The sequence below is a fragment of the Schistocerca serialis genome, chromosome 9 (assembly GCF_023864345.2).
Source record: "Schistocerca serialis cubense isolate TAMUIC-IGC-003099 chromosome 9, iqSchSeri2.2, whole genome shotgun sequence".
In the NCBI taxonomy this organism is placed as follows: Eukaryota; Metazoa; Arthropoda; class Insecta; order Orthoptera; family Acrididae; genus Schistocerca; species Schistocerca serialis.
This window is the reverse complement of record NC_064646.1, coordinates 197010594-197023792: the sequence shown is the minus strand read 5'-3', so window position 1 is coordinate 197023792 and position 13199 is coordinate 197010594. Positions and strand designations below refer to the sequence as shown.

Below are 13199 nucleotides of genomic sequence, written 5' to 3'. Positions count from 1 at the left end.
ATGTTTCATTGTTTCATTTTTCCCTAAAATTACTTCATTTGCTCCCATGTCATGTGATCATGTGATGTATCTGACCCCAGGTCAATAAAGTTTCCCCTTCCTGGGACAATGAATTCACGGTGTTCTTATTTCAATTTCCAGGAGTGTAGTTTAAATTTTTCGTCCAGTCTGACCTACGTAACATGCTTTACGGCTTGGACAAAGTATTTTGTAAACCCCCGACTGGTGTAAAACCTTTACTTTAGCTACGCCATGATCTAAAATTTGTCCCACATTATTCTTAGTTGAAGAAGCAATCTTAACCTTGAGCTTCCTAAAAACAGCTGCCAATTTAAGACTAACTGCCCCGTAGTATGGTAAAGAAATATGTTTCATTGTTTCATTTTCCCTACAATTACTTCATTTGCACCCATGTCTTTATATTTACTGGCAAATATTTTATAAATTTTTTGAACAAAGGGTAGCGGATAATCATTAGATTTAGCTATGGAAAAAATAATATCTAACTCAGTTTTGGTTCCTCTTCAGACTGTGGGGTACAGAAAACAAGATTAAATGCAAATCTGAAAAACGCCATTTTATGCTGATTAGGGCGGGCTGAATGATGGTATATGATACAATCAGTATTTCTCTTTTTTCGAAATATGCCAAAATGAAGCCTTCCGTCACTATTCCTTATGTATAGATCTAAAAATCTAATAACCCCATTCGTTTCAAGTTCATATGTGAACTTTATTTTAGCATGTAAAGCGTTAAACAAGGACACAATTTCGCTAATGTCAATTTCATCGCCATTCAGAAGCAATACTGTATCATCAACGTACCTAACGTAAAAGACAATTTTCTTTGCCATCTCAACATTCTCATGAATCCATCTGGTCTCAAGGTGATTGATGAACACGTCAGCAAAAAATTCCGAAATCACGTTTCCCAAACTGAGACCGTCTTCTTGCACATAAATTTCGTCGTTGAACCGGAAAAGTTGTATTTGAGCAGAAGAGACAAAAGGTCTATAAATTCCTTATTTCATTGTCTCTCAGTTTACTCATCATTAAATTATTTTTCACAATATCAATAGTCTGATCTATCTGGATATTAGTGTATAAATTCACAATATCCGGAGATAACAGATTCATGCAAGCTGTAGTAGGGATGTCTCTAACTTGCTCTATTAATTGTTTACTATTATTCACGGAAAATTGTTTACGGAATTGAACGTGTTATTTTATTTATTTATTTACTTTACATTTCATGTACATTCAGAAATGCGGCGCCATTTACCGGAAAAAATTCCGACCTTCCTGAATGCCGGGATGCCAACACCGTTTTACGCTCTGGCATTATGATGAACTTTTGCTTTGGGTAAAAATATGATAAATAATTGAAAACTTTTTAAAATTTTTTCGATGGTGTGCTTCTCATCTATGTTTGTTCCTTTTACTAATTTGTACAATCGCTTTTTGGCATATTTAACTGTACTATGTGGTAGACAAAATCTTTGTCAAAATATCCATTTCATGTAAATATTTTAGTATTATGTCATTATACTTTACCTCACTTTGTATGTGGGAGTATGTCTTGCGTCGTCAGTGGGGGCATAAGGGAGGACGGAGCTAAGGACTCCAGCAGCAAACCTGTCAAACTTCCCAAGTGGTGGTGCCACAGCTTGATGTGCGAGCTGACAGACAGGGCCACCGCTCTGACGTGGACATGGACTAGGACAAGACTTCCCTTTTTGGGGGAACGGTCAGCGACTCATAACTGACTTTGAAGAGCATGCCTGTACTGACGTAGGCTCCGAATGCCGCTAATAGATGTCGAGCCATCAGTAACGGTATTGGAAGGACACGCGCTATGTGTGGATGACGCGATGCGAGGTAAACATTGACGAAGGGCGCTCTTTGAAAAAAAGTCGTGGTTCCTCAGACGAAGGTTGGAGATCTGGAACCGAATTTGTGTATAATAAGCGGCGGCAGTTAACGGCCGCAGTGCGCCGTATGTGAGCGTGAACCTCTATTAAGTGCCATTTGATAGTGCCACTAAGCTGTAGGGGGTCGACACACGCTGGGGTCGCTTCCTATGGCCAGGGCGACAGCTGCCGGAAGTCACACTGTATGTGGTAATCCATTCTTGTGCGCTGGTTACATTGTCACGATTGCGGAGTACGAGAACTAGGTCGTCTGCATATGCTGTACAGTGAAATGTGACGACACGTAAGGTGAGTCCGGTGAGGCGTTGTCAGATGCTACAGAGAAGCGGTTCCAGTGCCAGAGTGTCGAGTAACGTCGACAGGGGCAGCTTTGACGCACCGATCTGAAAAACGGTGGACAGTGCGTGAGACGCCCCTTAACGAGCACCTTGGAAGTCGCCCCTCGGAGGAGGCGCATCACGAATGCTGTGAATTACTGTGGGTACTGCATGTGAGGGAGAACAGACGTCAGGTACGTGTGACCCACTCGATTAAAAGCTTGGCTAAAACCTAGTGATGCCAGCGCTCCCGTGGTGCGGCGTACCCTCGCTTGGGCTAGTACGTCACGGTATCTACATAGTGCTGTGTGGATGTTATTTATACCTCCTAGGGAAGCCTGATCTGGTGAGTTGACTTGAAGCAGGGTTGGTCGTATACTGTTTGCTTATAGTCTGGTGAATATCTTCATGTCGTAGTTGACGAGTGATGGCGAGCGGTAATCATGTACTCGGGCACCACCTTTAGGTTTGTGAACCGGTATCCTTGTTCCTTCTACGAAGGCTGCGGGGAGTGGCACCGCGGGGGACATAAGCTCCCGACAGATACCTGCCAACTTGGTAGTCAGTAAATACTAGAAAGTTGTATAAAACTTCACAGAAAGCCCATCGGGACCAGGAGACGTTGTGGCAGCTCCTTTACCGATGGTGTCGATAACTTCGTCTTCTCTAATGTCGTTCAATAATTCAGTTTGTAAATCCTGTGGGACAGTGACAAAAACTGATCGTGGGTCTCCGGTCACCGTCGTCGGGTCGGAACATTGAGCAGAATAAAGTCCAGCGTAATGATCGAAGAATGCTGCACCAAAATCGTGTTGTGCGGTGTGGTGATGGCCGTCCGCAGTGATGATGGCCTGTACTAACACCTGTCTTCGCAGTTTACGTTCTCGAATGGCTTGGTACATTGTGAATGCTTCCGTTGCGAGTCTCTCATGTCTTCGCGCTCGGACGATCGTCCCTTCAAGGTGTCGGCGAATATGGGCCACGATCTGCGCCTTCGCACACTGTACTGTCATCTGTCGTTCCGGTGTGGGTGGCAAGGAGGTGCATTCGCGAAGGATGGTAAAATAAATATCGAGGGTCTGCGGCATCCAAGCAGTGGTCTCACAACCGTACGTAATAAAGGTTCTCCGGATGGGCTGGCTTGGCATAGTTTAACCGCCAAATGAGCGATGTAGTAGACGTCGGGAGGCGGTGGCTGCACGAACTCCACGTGTCCTTGATGTCGCGTCGAAAATCCGGAGGACCGAAATGAGCAAGGTTTAATATCCAGGGATGTCAGCTGCGCCACACCCTTTGGCGGCGGAGGGTGACGGCACATATATAGGCCTCGTGATCATAAAAGGCCACTGGCCACACCTCCGCGTCGCTCACCCTGCGAGAGCACGAGAGACGTAAATCCTGTCGATGCGACTAGACGAGTGACTCGTGAAATGAGTGTATCCCGATCGATTTCCGCGGACATGTTCCCCTGTATCTACCAGCGGGAGATCGCTGATGAGTGTCCTAAGTTCGCGCCACGGTGAATGGAGTGTCAGTTGATCTTTAAGTGCTTGGGTGCTTTTGAAATCTCCCCATAATACCAAGTCACTGTGCTAACCTGAAAAAGCGGCTCTACTCCTTCTTCGAAGACCGGTCGCGACGGCAAGTAGTTCCGGAAAGGGCATACACATTTATAAACTAGACGCATAGCATCTTTACGGCCATTCCTCTAGCGTCGGGAAGATATCTAACATTGTCCGGTTCGATGCCCTCCCTGAGGACTCCAATGTTAGTTGGCGAGGCGTGGGACACATGAGCAGTATAACCATACACGCCCGGTAAATAGGCGACGAAAACTTCTTGGAGGAAGGCAGTGTCAACCTCTGGTGCATTGAGCATGTCTTCGAGCAGTGACAACTTTGTAGGTGTCCGAATCGTGTTAATGTTGATGGTCGCTAAGCGATAGGTGTGTAGATCGTCTTCTGAAATGGGGGCTGCCGCCGACGTCGCCGTAAAAAATGGGGATTGAGATTTTGCAGGCGGCGTCCGCGCCGTCATGTGTTGCTGCTCGCGAGGGACCGAGGTGCAGGAGGAGAGACCTCTCTCCTCATCCGCAACAGTGGGCGTAGAATCGTCTTCTATGTTGCCCGCCAAGGTCCGTAAGTTTACAGTGGCTGCGGTAGAACACTAGTGAGCTGAGTGAGCAAGGGTGAATCCGCAGTTGTTTCTGGTTGTGTACCAGTGGCGGGCAATGTGAATGTTGATCAGCTTGCCCGAGAGAGCGGAAACCGGTGTTTCGAAATCAGAGAAAGTGACAGGTAATGGCGATCCTGTGTCATCCATTTTTCTCGTGTGATTGGTCGTCTGGTGGTCAACTGGAGAGACGACCGCTGGAGGCAATCGTCTGAGGGTGTACGACGTCACTTATGTTTCCTAGGTGACCTTTGTTTGCGGATTTGGGTTTCTGTGTCCGAAAGAGTGTGTAGTTCCCTCACTGTATCCGCCTTAGGCAGAACAGCAGAGGTCGGTACAATCCTTGACATCTTTTAATAGCGTTTTCTTAGTGTGTTCACTGGCGCAACTACGTTTGCTCGCCTTGTGTGGCCGTGAGTGGCAGCAGCAGCGCTTATCGATAGCGCGGACTGTGGTACCATTTCTGGAGCGGCCTCTAGTATTTCTGGATCGTCGTGTGTCGAGCGGGTGGAGTTCGGACGGAGCAGCAGCGAGGGCCGGACAGCCAGTACTCGCTCGACCGCTGGCGACACACCTGCACTGTCCGATGGAAGGATGTGGTCACGAGAGTGCACGACCACGTCCAGGACCGGATTCAGCGAGGTTTAGTTGAATGGACCGTGATATTCGAGCAGTGCAACCTTCACCTGTGTGTGTGTTTGTTTCACAGTGACTCATTTTAGTGTTGTGAGTTGTTGGATCCGTGTGTATCTTGCGTTTTTTAATGAGCAATTATTTTAATGTTGTTAGCGTACTGGATTTGTGGAGAGTGGCGAACGGATCAGTTCGGTTGGGTCGCAGCAGCGAGCCGGTCCGTGCAGCGCAAGGGCAAGCTGGGGCCGCTCGACTATTCTGAGGTCTCGCCTTTGGTCGGCGGGTTGTTGCTCCCAGGGCCGGTGAGCCTCACGACAACGAGTGAAGTGTTTGGAGGTGGTGAAATATAGCAGCCGTCTTCCCCTAATTTGTTACTCATCATTGAAATTAGTATTATTCTTATTAGTGAAGTGTAACCAGGGGTATTTTCTGCCTTGTGGCCGCTACCGCCCCATTTACCTGCCCTGGAGGTTACCGTACTTTTCTGGCTGTGTACCTGTCCTCGTCTTGTTGATGGTGTCCGACACAGCGTGTAGTTCGACAGCCTCTTTTATTGTACTGTGCATATTTTTTGGGGGAGGTCTTCTTTGGTTCTAGTTGTAGTGTTTCCTTCGGCCTTGGGTGTTTTCTGAAGACGTACAGCTGTCTGTCTCTTCGCCCTTCCCTAAAAATATTCCATCGTTGTACCGGTGATCCGACGTTAGGCGGATTGGTTATTCGGTCGGTCGGCGCTTAAGCTGCCCTAGTTTGAATTGCTATCCTGTTACGTGAGTACAACTCTTGGCTGCCTGTCCCACCTTACCTTATGTTTGAGGTACCTTCCCAGGCCGATCCTTGGAACACTTGCTGAGAACTGCTTGTCCTGATACTTTGGATTATGATGTTTGTTCTAAAGATATTTCTAATTTCCTAATTATTCTTGGTGTGGCCTTCCACCGAGCAATAATTTCACTTCTTTCGTGATAAGGCCTTCAACCATGTTACAGTAAGTTTTTTTTAAGCGAATTTGTTTTAAAAGCAAGGTATTCATTTTAAAAGTGCTATTTGTAATTGTTTTTCTGAGTTCTAAATCAGGCCTTCAGCCGTTTGTTATTTGAAATTATTTATTGCCGTCGGCCGAGTAATAATTTCACTTAGTTTATAATAAGGTCCTCAGCCGTGTTACAGTTTGTTTAAAACGAAGTATTTATCTTAATATTAGGTATTTGGAATTGTTCTTCTGACTTCTCATTCAGGCCTTCAGCCGTTTGTTGGTGGCCTTCAGCCACAAAATTGTGGAATTCCTTTTTCCTGTGATAAGCCCTTCAGCCGTAATACAGTCAATTGTGTTTTCTTTAAGAAGTTGTTTTAAGTTTTTAATTTCTTTAAATATAGATTACACAGATAAGAGATAGGATCAGTGATGAATGGAGATTGCTAAATAACAATGAAATTTACAAATTATATAAAGACTCCGATATAGTGGCCAAAATTAAAGCCAAAAGACTGAAATGGATAGGGCATGTCATCAGAGCACCACCAAACAGGACCATCAAGAAAGTGACTGAAGAGATTCCCACCGGAAGACGACCTCTTGGACGCCCACGCATGAGATACTTGGACAATATTCAAGACGATCTCAGAAAACTAGGACATGACAGACAGTGGCAAATTACTTGTAAAGACAGAGCAAAGTGGTTCAACATTGTCCATTCTGCAGCAAAAAGCCTTCATGGATTGTAATGCTTAATAATAATAATAATAATAATAATAATAGTTTACGTATATGTTGTCCAACCAAGAGTAACTGATTACAACCACTTCCACAATCGTAGCCTTATCCTGCCCCATAGTGAGAAACCAGCTCTGAATCGTCACATCACTGATAGGTAAAGGTTAGCATAAAGGCAGACTGAAAAATTCCGGCGTCTGACCAAGATATCCAGGATCACATTTTACCACATTTTTTAATTACTCGGTACCACTGCCTGTTGGCAAATTGCTTTGATTCGTTCATTATTTTCTTTTATTTTTTATTTTATTTTTTACTTCAGCCTCGGTGGATATAAAGTGGGTTGTGGTCGAGTCCAGAGGCCTGGTGACGATGCCTACCCCCTTTGCCCCCACCCCCAACCCCACCCTCGACCCCCACGCTTGTCAGTATACTGGTCAGACACATGGTACTGGCCCCCTTTAATTTTTATCTTTAATTATTTATTTTTTGTTGAAATATTGCAAGTATTAAAAAAGAAGTAAACGAAATCTGACTTAATCCAATATGGTTTTCGTCACTTAAAACAAGAGTAAAAGTAATTTCCAGTTGTGACCTGCAACAATTTTTATTTTCTATTAATTAAACAAGAAGTAAGACAAACAGCTCCACAAAATGAAATAAAGGTCTAACTTATTATCTGAAACATGACCATGGCGAAAGTACTAAGAGGACGGGTTAGCTCAACTCCATTTTGATTGTTTTCCGTTTTTGTTAACTTTACCGAAAGGAAGGTAACAGGAATTAACTATCGAAAAGAAAAGGGATTCTGTAGTTCATCCAACTCCTTGACCGTTAAATATGAGATACAACTATTCGCAAAAGGCTATGTTCAATGGATCGTAACCACACACTGGTAAAAGGCACGAGGGTCCGAGTCATACCAAATCCCCCACCAAATATTGAACATAACGCACGACAAGCCACGTAACTGTACTGTCTTCATTCTGGGATGGAAGGCTGGATGGGGACGCAGAAGAATCTCACTGAAAATTGCCTTTTCCTTCGTCCTGGCAAGAAAGGGTAATTGTCGGCGGAGCCAACTCCTATGTCTGTGTCCGCAAGAAATCAACCGGTGTCGTAATGTATCCGATTCATGGCAACGACTGCGTAGGTATGTCTCACGAAGGCTAATTCGAAAACGTCGAACGTCGGTGGCGACAAGTTCATGAACATCTTGGTACCATGAGAAAGCCACTTTCCTATGAAAAATAAGTGGACTGAACTTGTTTCAAATAACTTTCCAACCGGTATCTGGCGAAAGGCACGATTTGGAAACGTACAGCAACATAAGAGCTTTTTTACATAGAGCTGCGCCTGGGAAATAATATCAACCCCCAAATAACATTAATAAAATGTTTCCCAATATTCCTTACTTTATTATTTATCCTAACATCTACTGGAGGAGTTAAGCTCACAGATCGGAAACAGATAAAAAGTCGATCTGTAAGTGACTGGAAGACGTGAAAACATGTTAAAAAAGATATAAAGCAGAAGCCTTGGTCCGAACACCAGGGAGGCTCAAACGTCCCATCCCCCGCGGTCTCTCTATCTCACCATAATCTCACAGCGCAAGCGAAAATAAAGTTTCACAAGATAAACTCGCCCGATAATCATTGTAACTTTCGGTTCATCATCGCAGGAAGTCCTAAAATTTGTGCAATGGAAAAGGCTGTACGCACAAATAATTTTCCAATGTCCAAACGCTATGAAGCAGCCACAGGGATGTAATTTTAACACCAATATTTTGTGTCATCAGTGTATGCGAAAGTGCTCGAGATTTATGAAGTGTTGGGTATTTTTCCAGAACTGAATTTTAAGTCTACATGTGAAAACTGATAAAGAAAAGACTTATTATTATAATGTGAAATGTAAATAATTTCCAACAACAATATGTTCTATTATTTTTATAAACAGATTTCTACAAAAAATAACCATATGACGAAAGATAATACCACTAAAAGTCTATATTGGCATTGTACTGCCTGTGATTTTTTTTCTTCTGTTGATCTCTATGATGTATGAAGCGTCTGAGATAAAAGATTAAGCTCAGGTGTGTGCTTTTAAATATTGTAAAAAATAATCGTGGTGTGTGAGGTACAAGTAATCTCAAATATAACGTACACTTTACTAAATGGAATTCGGTGTACTGACTTTTATTTGTAAATACATAACCTGCTATGAATGTTGCAAGTTTTGTGTCCACAGCAAACAGGAAATTAGCCATTAGCCCCTGGTACGGTGATTGTGAATTCTTGGTATCTGGTGAATAATATCGATATTATGAACCGTCAGAACGGTGTATAATTCAGACATTTAATGCAGCATAATGGCAAAGGACGATGTTATTGATTTTCAACGAAAAATTACGTTGGTAAGAATATCCAGTCCAAACCGTGATTTGTCTGCCGCCATTACGTGAACGTATGGAGCGGCAATTTCAAACTGGAGAAATAATCAGACATTAATTCTTTCAACCTTTATTACAATATTTGAACTCCGAGGACTCTCACAGGAATTTATTATTTTTCTATTCTAACAGTTAATATAACATTTAGTACAACCATTTTAGACTTTATGTAAATGAAATAATTTTTGTGGCTGGTGCATTAGATCAATTTTTCTCAGAGTAATTTATCAGTGAATTTAAAAAATATTTATGTCACCACTGTTGTTATGGGAAGAGGTTGTGGCATGATATATTAATTATTTGGAGCATACATTTTAATGTCACTTACTGAATTGATGAAACAGCGCTAAAATATTTATTTGTAGTGATAAGGTATGACAAAATTATTCATTGTAGTCGGGCTCAGCAGCACATAAATAAGAATTATCAGAGATTATATCTTTCTTTCAAATAATACTTTTATTCCTGCTGCTACATTTACATACGTTTTACAATAACACGTACACACCACCACAAGAACTTTAAACAGACAGAACAAGACCCATCACAAAGAGCGACGCTCGTGTTCATGGATCGACCTTTGAATACTGTACGTAACGGACTTTCAATTTAACGCATCCATCTTCATCGGACAACGATCAATAATAACACCCAGCAATAGAAGGCAAGCGACCGGCAGAGACCTTCGAATATCAACCGCGTCCGTTCGTTAATCTTTGCACCAGTAAGATGACAAAATTCTACCCAAATGTTCTTGAGCAACGGTATGTCGTCAGAAGTACGATCAAGTACCATAACGTCTTCGGCATAGTAGCGAACAGAGAACCTTTCTCCCAATAACCACCAGCCACCCAATCGAGGAACTATGGACCGCGTAATGGTTCCAAAAGTACCACGAGTAGCGACATAGGTAGGGGACTCCCGTGCAGAACACCTTAATACAATTACCATGACCATGACCATTTACGCCAGTAGACAGCTGATTACAGTGAACACATGCCATGCAGCTTCATTAAAACCAGCAGTGGTCAACACTCGCAACAGAAAATCATGCGCAACTGGGTTAATGACGTGATTAAAATCAATAAAAGTAAATCTCCCGACGCAGGAGTAGTCGAAGCAATTGAGATGAAAAGACGACATTCAGCAACGGGAGTCAAGATAGTATTACCCGGGAGACAATGTTGATGTACGCGACAATGTCATCAATTAAAGGCAATAAACGGGTATTTATCGCCCGTAATACGGTTTTACAATAGAAATTTAGTAGTGTTAATGATCGACCCTTATCTACAGACAGACGTTTCGTCTTTTTGGAAATTAAACCTATTTTTCCTACTTGAAGGAGAACGAGCCTTTGTACCACTTCATTCACCACAGATGTTACCGTATCTCCTTTTTTTTGGTCACCTGTCTTCCGACTGGTTTGATGCGGCCCGCCTGTAATTCCTCCCCTGTGTCAACCTCTTCATCTCAGAGTAGCACTTGCAACCCACGTCTTCAATTATTTGGAGGGTTTATTCCAATCTCTGTCTTCCTCTACAGTTTTTGCCCTCTACAGCTCCCTCTAGTACCATGGAAGTCATTCCCACATGTCTTAACAGGTGTCCTGTCATCCTGTTCCTTCTCCTTATCAGTGTTTTCCACATATTCCTTTTCTCTCAGATTCTGCACATAAAATTCTCATTCCTTACTTTACCAGTCCACAGAATTATCATCATTCGTCTGTATCACAACATCTCAAATGCTTCGATTCTATTCTGTTCAGGATTTCCCACAGTCCCTGTTTCACTACAATACAATTCTGTACTCCAGATATACGTTCTTAGAAATTTCTTCTTCTAATTAAGGTCTACGTTTTGATACCAGTAGACTTTTCTTGGCCAGTAATGTCCTTTTTGCCATTGATGGTCTTCTTTTGATGTCCTTCTTGCTCTGTCCGTCACTGGTTATTTTACTGCCTAAGTAGCAGAATTCCTTAACTTCATCTACTTCGTGACCATCAGTCCTAATATTAAGTTTCTCGCTGTTCTCATTTCTGCTGCATCTCATTACGTTCGTCTTTTTTCGATTTATTATCAGTCCTTATTCTGTACTCATTAGATTGTTCATTCCGTTCAGCAAGTCATGGAATTCTTCTTGACTTTCGCTCAGGTTAGCAATGGCATCACAGAATCATCTCATTGATATCACTTCACCTCTATTTTGAATTCCACTCCTGAACTTTTCTTTTATTTCCATCATTGCTTCCTCGATATACAGATTGAATAGTAGGGGAGAAAGGCTACATCCTTGCCTTACACCCTTTATAATACGAGCATTTCCTTCTTGGTCGTCCACTCTTATTATGTCCTCTTCGCTGCTGTACGCAGCCCGTCTCTTCCTACAGCTTACCCCTACTTTTTTCTGAATGTCGAACATCTTTCACCATTTTACATTGTCCAAGGCTTTCTCCAGGTCGACAAATCCGATGAATGTGTCTTGATTTTTCTTTAGTCTTGCTTCCACTATTAACCGCATCGTCAGAACTGCCTCTCTCGTGCCTTTACCTTCCTAAAGCCAAACTGATCATCATCTACCGCATCCTCAATTTTCTCTTCCATTCTTCTGTATATTAGTCTTGCAAGCAACTTGAACGCATGAGCTGTTAAAGTCACTGCGCGATAATTCTCGCACTTGTCAGCTATTTCAGTAGTTCGGAACTGTGTGGACGATATTTTTCCGAAAGTCAGATGGTATGTCGCCAGACTCATACACTCTACACACTAACGTGAATAGTCGTCTTGTTGCCACTTCCCCCAGTGTTGTCTATCCCTTCAGCCTTATTTGGTGTTAAGTCCTCCAAAGTTCTTTTGAATTCTGATTCTAATACTGGGTTCCCTATGTCTTCTAATTAAACTCCTGTTTCCTCCTCTATCAGATCATACAAATCTTCCCCTTAATAGAGGCTTTCAGTGTATTCATTCCACCTACTCACTCCCTCCTCTGCATTTAGCAGTGGAATTCCCGGAGCACTCTTAATGTTACCACACTTGCTTTTAATGTCACCGGAAGTCGTTTTAACGTTCCTGTATGCCGAGTCTGTGCTTCCGAACAATCATTTATTTTTCGATATCTTCATATCTTTCATGTAGCCATTTCATCTTAGCTTCTTTGCATTTCCTATTTATTTCACTCCTCAGCGACTTGTATTTTGGTGTTCCTTAGTTTCCCGGAACATATTTGTACTTTCTCGTTTCGTTGATCAAATGACGTATTTTTTCTGTTACCCATGGTTTCTTCGCAGTTACCTTCTTCGTACCTGTGTTTTTCTTTCCAACTTCTGTGATGGCCCTTTTTAGACATGTCCATTTCTCTTCAACTGTATTAGCAACCGATCTATTTCTTACTGCTGTATCTATAGCCTTAGAGAACTTCAAGCGTATCTCGTCATTCTTTAGTATTTCTGTATTCCACTTCTTTGCGTATTGATTCTTCCTGACTAATGTCTTAAACTTCAGCCTACTATTAATCATCACTATATTGTGATCCGAGTCTGTATCTGCTCCTGAGTACGCCTTAAGGATATTCGCTATTACTAGCCGAAACCTGTTACAGCAATGAATTAGTGTTTCTTCTCTCTCATTCCTTGTCCCAAGCCAACATTCTCCTGTAACCTTTCCTTCTACTCCTTCTCCTACAACTGCATTTCAATCTCCCACGACTAATAGATTTTCATGTCCCTTTACGTACTGTATTACCCTTTCAATATCCCAATATACTCTCTCTATCTCTTTATCTTCAGCTTGTGACGTCGGTATGTATACCTGAAATGTCGTTGTCGGTGTTGGTTTGCTGTCGATTGTGATAGGAACAACGCTATCACTGAACTGTTCACAGTAACACAATGTATGCCCTGCTTTCCTATTCATAACGAATTTCACTCCCGTTCTGCGTCTGTTGATATTACCCTGTAGTCATCTCACCAGAAATCCTTGTCTTCATTCC

General features: G+C 42.5%; 1 protein-coding gene across 1 annotated transcript in view; it reads right to left on the bottom strand.

Annotated features, from left to right (window-relative positions):
• LOC126419317 (junctional adhesion molecule B-like) overlaps nt 1-13199 on the bottom strand; it is a 715524-nt gene that overhangs the window by 382787 nt on the left and 319538 nt on the right. The gene's annotated exons all lie outside the window — the stretch shown is intronic.